The sequence below is a fragment of the Henckelia pumila genome, chromosome 3, assembly GCF_033568475.1.
Source record: "Henckelia pumila isolate YLH828 chromosome 3, ASM3356847v2, whole genome shotgun sequence".
Taxonomy (NCBI): domain Eukaryota; kingdom Viridiplantae; phylum Streptophyta; class Magnoliopsida; order Lamiales; family Gesneriaceae; genus Henckelia; species Henckelia pumila.
Genome location: NC_133122.1, coordinates 18,535,546 through 18,541,682, shown reverse-complemented (window position 1 = coordinate 18,541,682; position 6,137 = coordinate 18,535,546). Strand labels below are relative to the sequence as shown.

The 6,137-nt window shown below is 28.9% G+C and overlaps 1 long non-coding RNA gene across 1 annotated transcript; it reads left to right on the top strand.

Annotated features, from left to right (window-relative positions):
• The first annotated feature begins 2,249 nt into the window (after window positions 1-2,249).
• Window positions 2,250-3,112, top strand: LOC140891438 (uncharacterized). The gene is made up of 3 exons (XR_012152523.1): window positions 2,250-2,372; window positions 2,505-2,562; window positions 3,025-3,112. It is a non-coding gene; the product is annotated as an uncharacterized lncRNA (long non-coding RNA).
• The last annotated feature ends 3,025 nt before the right edge of the window (window positions 3,113-6,137 follow it).

The following is a 6,137-nucleotide window of genomic DNA, read 5'->3' as shown; positions in this document are numbered from 1 at the left end:
TGTTAAATATTAATAATCTGCTTTAATTAGTCATAGATTAATTATTATTATATAAAATAATGGTGTATTGACGAGTGTAATTGTTACAGGAATAAATTGATCTTAAAAGTTTATGACAATAATTACAATTAAATAATAATTGGGTGAGGTTACACTCAGTAGATACAAACAAAGAATTAATCAGAAGGCACTCAACTAATTAATGTGTCTTGGACGACCTTTTCCCGCAATGCATTAATCGAAGAATTGAATGGACTAATTTTTTTTTTTTTTAGGGAAGATGTAAGTTTACTTATTTTGTGTTTTGATTTTTAAATATTTAATTTTGAGTTTTGACCCTATAAGTTCAATTATGTTTTGGTTTTTAGTTATTTTTTATGGAGTATTGACACGGCATCATAAAATGCTGATGAGGTAGTTAAAATATTTACATGACACTGAGAAATAGTGATGTGTCTGACGTAACGTCAGGACTCAAAAGAGAAATGACTAAAGCCAAAGCCTAACATAATTTAAAGGATCAAAACTCAAAATTAAATACTTAAAAAATCATAATACAAAATGAGCAAACTTACGTGATTGTTTTGGCTATTATTATTATTTTTTTTTTGAGAAGATTGAATGGACTAATTGCAAGTGTTCGTACATTTTTTTTTCCATAACAATGTCTAATATTCCAACCAATATATAATACAAATTTATCCATTTGAATTGAGTGAAAAGAAATGTGGTATATGCGAAGAATTTGGGAGCAAAATCAAGAAATTTATATTGTGATGCAAAATCATTTACTGACTTTTTTTGGGTGGAAAATTGCATAAACATCCACGTGTAACTTTAAATTAAATAGCTAAAGCCCTACATTAAAAACGGATGAACTAAAATCCCATGTTTTTTTTTATAAAAAAAAGTTATATCTGAAATACGTACCAAATAAAATATACGTAATTAAAAAAATCTTAATAAACCCAATTATAAATAGTTTGTTTGTTAATTTTTTTTAACATAGAAAATTTCATGAGGTTTAGTTTACTGATTTTAATTTCACGAAGACACATTTATAATTAATGTAATTAAAATGACACAATATGGGTCCATCTTATATTTTTCATGAAATCAGAATTTGGAACATAGAAAAATTCCGAAGATAACAACGTCGCAATCTCGGCCTTTAATGGAGATAATTAATTAGCGTCGCTATCGAACATACGTGATCCCATGCATCACTACTTTGTGTTAATATAATTAAATTTTGATGCATAAAATAATGCATAAATCTTATTCACCTTTTATTTTAAAAAGGCGATCCATTTATTTTTTAGAATTATATGAAGGGCATGCAGCCAAATGTCATGCGTACGCAAATATTAACTATTTTTTTTTTCGGTTAGGCCCCTCCCCTCCTTGATCAGCTTATGTGGCTCTAACAATAAGATAACCTTTTTTTTATTCAGCTCTTGTTCATCCATTTTTTTAAAAATAAAAATAAAAATTTAAGCTCTTCAAAATTTTATCGTCGAGCATAATTATTCTAGCTAGGATGAACATAATGTTTAACTATAGAAATCATTAAAAGACAGACGATAGGAGATTAATTTATGCACGAGAGATCGATTATAAGCTACCTTTAATTAGAGAAATATTCCTCTTATAAACTTATACTTAACCACGTCTTGAATGGGTGGACTCCAAAATTTCTAAAAAAACGAACGGTTAATATTGCATGTGATGCTCCTATAATATCATATGAGAAGAATCGAAGAGTTAAAATGATTTATAATGATTTGCAATTGAGTTCTATAGAAATTTGCACTACAGAATAATTAGTTTTTAAGACCGTTTTTTTAAGAGCGGTTTTAAAAATGGTTTAATACACTTATATTATTAAAGCAGTTAAAAAACCGCTCTAACAACATTAATATTCAAGAGCGGTTTTGAAACCGGTCTACAATATTTGCATTAGCAGCGGTTTACAACCGCTCGTAAAACGTGAACTCTTGTTTGACATCCCCTCCATAACTACTGCGTCTGCTCATGTGAAATTTGATCTATTTTACATCAATTCAATTAAATTAATGTGCCTGCACTCATAATTGTACTATTTTTATTATTTTGACCATTATGCACTCATAAACCCCCTACATTATTAATTGAAGAAATTATGGTCAATATATATTCGCATGGTTTGTTTTGTTTTAATTTACTTAATAAATAAGAAATAATTAATATTTTAAATATATACATATAATTATATATAAAGATTCTATTTCATAACTCGCGCCTTAAACTTCACACTCGCGCCCAAACATGCTTTCTCCGAAGGGCTCGCTCCCAGAACTTCACACTCGCGCCGAAAATTGCCGTGTTTGGAGGTACTTTGTAGCTTTCAGTTCATCCGATTATAGTCGTAAATGCTCTTGATTTTTGCAGCTTTCAATTCACACTGGCGCCCAAAATTGCTTTCAGAAACTCGTTGATTTTGTTCTTTGTGCTCTGATTTTCAGAAACTCGTTGATTTTCAGAAATTTGTGAATCCGAACATCAGAAACTTGATTTTTGGAGGTATTTTGTGGCTATTTCAATTGATCCGATTATAGTCGTAATTGCTTTCTATATATTTTGTTCTTTGTGCTCCGATTTTCATAAACTTGTTGATTTCAGAAATTTGTGAATCGGATTGTCAGAAATTTGTGATTTATTTAATTAAAGTGCACATTTCTCCTACTTCACATTCTCGATTTGGTTTGAACGCCTTCGGAGTACACTTCAGATTATGGACTTTGTTCCTTCGAAAGCTGATACTTCGCTATTTGTTTTGTCTGTGTTCGAAGAGAGCGATCTGTATGAATCTGATTGCTTGATTTTGTGCTCCGACTATTAAAATGATGATATATAGAAATTAGTTGATATAAAGAGTCTTAGAGACCCATTGTGTAGTTGTGCAAATACATGTCTAGGCCTAAGGCGTGACGGTTATGCATAAACAATTAATCTAGCTATCTTTATGTTATATGTTGCATATAGGTATTTCATCATGTCCATGATGAGGATAGAATTACCCGCCTAGAGCCTAGATGTATGAGAAGAAAGGGAAACTAATAATAGTAAAAACAGGTAAACTTTCTTATGTTTGTTTGCATGACTTCAAGATTAATTTAATTGGGAGTTTCATTTGATCGCTATTCTTCTCTATAGACTATATATATATATATAGTTTTGTTATGTTGTTCAATAACTATGCTTAACTCTGTGTCCATCATGTACAAGTCAACTCACTTATTGTACTGGTCAACTCACTTATTGTACATGATGGACACAGAGTTGGACATAGTTGTTGGACAACATAATAAAACTCTCTATATATAAGCCTTCAGTAGCAGAGTTAATTTAAAGATTATTTTTTAACAAAAGAAAAATAATAATATTAATGAAAACCATATTTAAATAAGCTTAGCTTTTTCTTCCTTTTTTTTTCTTTTGGATTTGAGATGTTTGGAAAAAATGAAAAAAACAAACAAACAAATTAAGAATTTTTTTAGTCTATCAAAATTCCTTTGACACAACAGTTTTATCGCCAAGTGCTTGGCTTTTTCTTCCTATTTCAAAGTTTTCGATTTATGGACTAAATATACACTAATTTATATTTTACAACTTCAATGTCATGAAGTTAGTAAATATATATAATATATCATTAATGAATCCAGCTCAAATTCATAAGGGAGTTGATATTTGCACTTCATTTTATATATGTTATTTGCACTCCACTTGTGAGTAAATTGAACATATATTTTACACATGAAGTGGAGTGTAGATAACACAAAATGGCCAGAGTGTAAATATCAACTCCCAATTCACAATGTATTTCTATATATTGAAAAAAATAATAATAACTATAGTATACGCATGGTTTCAATGTTATATATAACTTGAATACTTTTATTGTTTTTAACTTAATTTTTATGATTATTGATATTATTATATTAATGATGTATTACGTTGAGCACACTCATCACAAAGTACCCTTAAACAAATAGTAACATTTGAAGCACATCATATGGGAATTGCAGGATAAGGTGGACCAACAAAAATAATTGAGCTAGGGAGATTCGATTTGGGGGGTCAAATTAATTATATATATATTTTAAGGACATGATAAAATTTATATTTTAAAAAATGTAATTTGAATTTTATTTCTATTAATTAGTGAGGGGTCGATCACCCCTAGGAGAATAATTATAATTATGGTGATAAGATTATGGATAACAAGGAAATAGACTTCATGCAATCCAAGCAAGCAATTAGCACTAAATTATATTTCAATTGTAAAGATTGAATGGGGGTCTCCAAAGGTCTTATCGCATAAAGTATAGCAAATACATATGCCAAAATTAATAATAATACCTAAAATTTGAAATCGAGTTATATTAGAATCCTATATTAATAATTAGATTTGTGGCAACGCGCTAGCTAGCTTGGGATATTGTGAGTCTGTGACAAGCAGGCTAACCCAATTAAGTTGTTCTATTCACTAATTAATCATATATCATATATATATATGGATTAATATAAAGATTATTCAGATATATTAAACTTATATTTTACAATAATTCGATACGATATAATTTTGTATATATTTACACAAAATTATATCGAATTATTGTATGTATATATATATGTATTATACAAGTTGGATGCAAGCTCCAAAAGTAGAGTGACAGGTTCAGATGCTAACATGCATTGCCACTTGCAAATAATTGAATCAAATTCGTCTACCAAGCCATCCACACCAAGCGCCCACGTTACTTTTGTTTCTAATTATTAATGATTTATTCTTTTAAATTTGTCATATATTTGTATTTTATTAAAAAAAATAAAATTTTAAATTTTTTTTAAAAAATAATAATTTGGAGTAGGCAAATAAATTGTTTAACAATAAGGTCTCGTGACGAGAATGTAAGAAATTTAGAACCGTGATTATTTGTGTGGGTATTCTATTTTAACTTAAAGCTATATATTAATTATTTCATGATTTTTTTAAAAGAAAAAAACTCCATAAATAGTCGGCCAATCTCATCACTCTTTAAATTATAACAAAATATATAATATTCGTAATATATGGAATATACTCGATCAAATTATATGGATAAAATTAACATTTGGACCCATAAGTGTAATTATATAAGAGTAAGTATCTTTGTGTTAGCATCGTCCTCAAGCAGATCTCGTTTTCGTGGACTTAATTAATTTGCTTAATTAGGCAATTAAGTAATGTTATACTTATGAGAAGCCAATTAAGTCTTCAGAGAAATCAAAGGTTCTCACAAGTAGCTACTAGAGGTTCTTGAAAGTCATTATATTTGATGACACGATATTATTAATTATAACCATATATGGTCTGTATGGATTATGGAGAAAACAACAGAAATTATTAACTAAACAAGATACAATTTGGTCTTTGTTAGTTGTTGGAACGTCTTTTAACTTCCAGATCGATCGATCTTATTTACCTCGATGACATTAATAAATTTAAATTAATTGCATGATCACAGGTTTAATTATACATTTCCAAATTAATCTGCATGTATCTCGCCCATGGTACGATAAATATTAATTAAATTAACTTGCCATACGTACGTGCATGCAAATTATATGTCGCCTATGCATGCAAACTAACGATATAAGTTTTCAAATATATATGTGTATATATATATATATTTATTAATGTAAATATTTGATTTTTTTATTGGGAGATATATATTGTCTTGTGTGGGTCAGATTGATCTTCTTAGGCTAATTATAGCATGGAACGTGGCTCTTGTTGGATACCAGAAACTCCATAATTGATATCTGATCGATACACATTGTTTCATTTGTCGTTCCAAAATGTTCACAACCATCAAAGACTCGTGACAACAAAGTAATGATATTTTAGTGTTTTCCTTTTTTCAAAAAAAAAATAAAATAAAAATAAAATTCGATACACTGTCGTAACTCGTAACAAAATTAATTATTGTCCGTAGAAGAATCGTTAATCATATAGATACTATAGATATTTCATTGCAGACTACCCATCAGACTATCTGCGAAATGGACCAGCAGATATTTAAGTGAATGCGTGTATCAAAAGTGAATGCTTA